The 1,730-nt window shown below is 47.5% G+C and overlaps 1 non-coding gene across 1 annotated transcript; it reads left to right on the top strand.

Annotated features, from left to right (window-relative positions):
- Positions 1–1,362: 1,362 nt before the first annotated feature.
- On the top strand, positions 1,363–1,469 carry LOC141654039 (small nucleolar RNA R71). The gene has a single exon (XR_012547621.1). It is a non-coding gene; the product is annotated as a small nucleolar RNA R71 (small nucleolar RNA).
- The last annotated feature ends 261 nt before the right edge of the window (positions 1,470–1,730 follow it).

Raw genomic sequence — 1,730 nt, 5'->3', positions numbered from 1 at the left:
CTAGGAAAGGTACTTGTACGTTTAGACTACGAAGAACATTTTCAAATTTATTGAAAGATACCTGTTCCTTCATCGGCACCAATCTCTCTGGATAAGGGGCTGTAAGAAGCAACTTAGCCCTCTCCTCTAAATCTCTCATGCCGGCATCGGAGGACTTAGGCTGAAAGTCCACCACCTTCTCTTTGTTGTAGCTTGACCCTTCTTCAGACCGTCTCAAATGTGAACCATTAATTGACATAGGGTCGTACTTCAGAACCGGAACGGACCCATCAAGATCGGTCGGCCTCTATATTTTCGGGCGATCGTGCCCGAAACAAGTGATCCCTCAAGTTATCGGGCATTGGAGGACGAAAAGGTTCACTATCGCTCGGCGCAATCAATGATCGATCGATCGGTTGGTCAGTCGATCGACTGACCTCTACAGGAACAGTAGCTTCTGGTTGTCGCAGAACGGTCGATCGACTGGGTATGTCAGTCGATTGACTGACATACCTGCTGATCGTCTTTTTCTTGTTTTTATTCGTCACTGCCTTCTTCTTGCTTGGTTCCGCCTCATCTTTTTCAGTGACATCCTCAGCCATAGCGGGCCCATTAAGGGTAGACCCACTCCTCAAAGTGATAGCATTAAGGGTCTCTTTTTGGTCCGTCTGAGTCGGTAAGTGTCCCGGAGCTCGAGTTGTATTCTTGCTAGCCAATTGAGCAATTTGGCTCTCTAGCATCTTCATCCCGGCCTCTCTAGCTTGAGACTCCTTCAGCAACAAGTTCTTTAACTCAGTAAAATCGGAACCTTGTGATTGCTGCTGCTGCTGTGGGACATACGGAGGCTTTTGGTACTGCTGTTGCTTATGAGGGGGCACATAATTCTGCTGCTGTTGCTGCTGTTGTGGAGGTTCATTCGGATTCAAGACATTTTGGCTACTCCACCTCAAGTTTGGATGGACATTCGGCTCAAAATAGGTGTTTGTCTGCCTATAATGTTGAAAGGCAGCACAAGACTCAAAGGGACTAGGACAATTTTCTGAAACGTGTCCCTCAGCTCCACATCTTTTGCAGACGAAAGGACCGTCTGACACAGCATTTACGTGATAGATCCCTCCTTTTGAAGCTCCTCCCAACTCGTACTTGTCAAATCTCGCCGTGAGAGCTTCTAATGCAGCTACAAAAGGAGATTCAGTACTTCTCCTTTGATTACCCCTGGAATTCCCACACTCAGCTTTATGGGTGGCTAAGTCATCAATGATCTTCCACCCCTTAGTCTCTCCCATATTCTCCTGGAATCTGCCACTAGCTGCAGCATCCAAGATAGCCCTCTGATCGTCGTACAGCCCATTATAGAACTGATTGCATAGACTCCACTTTTCGAACCCATGGTGCGGAATAGTTCGCACCAGCTTCTTGAAACGGACCCATGCTTCATGAAAGTTCTCATCAGGACCTTGTTTAAAGCTCGTGATCTGAGCTCTAATGGCATTGGTCTTCGAGGCAGAGAAGTATTTCTTGTAAAATGCCAAGGCCAGCGAATTCCAGTCAGTGATCCCATTGGCAGCTCGATCTAGGTCTCTATACCATTCCCTCGCAGCGTCCCGAAGTGAGAATATAAACATAGTCTCCTTTACCTGGTGTGGGGTCACACCTGCTGGTGGGGACATGGAACAGCAATAATCAATGAATATTTCCATGTGCTTGGCCGCATCTTCGTTTGCAGCTCCCCCGAATTGGTTCCTCTCAAC

Source organism: Silene latifolia, chromosome 4 (genome assembly GCF_048544455.1).
Source record: "Silene latifolia isolate original U9 population chromosome 4, ASM4854445v1, whole genome shotgun sequence".
NCBI classification, from domain to species: domain Eukaryota; kingdom Viridiplantae; phylum Streptophyta; class Magnoliopsida; order Caryophyllales; family Caryophyllaceae; genus Silene; species Silene latifolia.
This window is presented reverse-complemented; position numbering and strand designations above follow the sequence as displayed.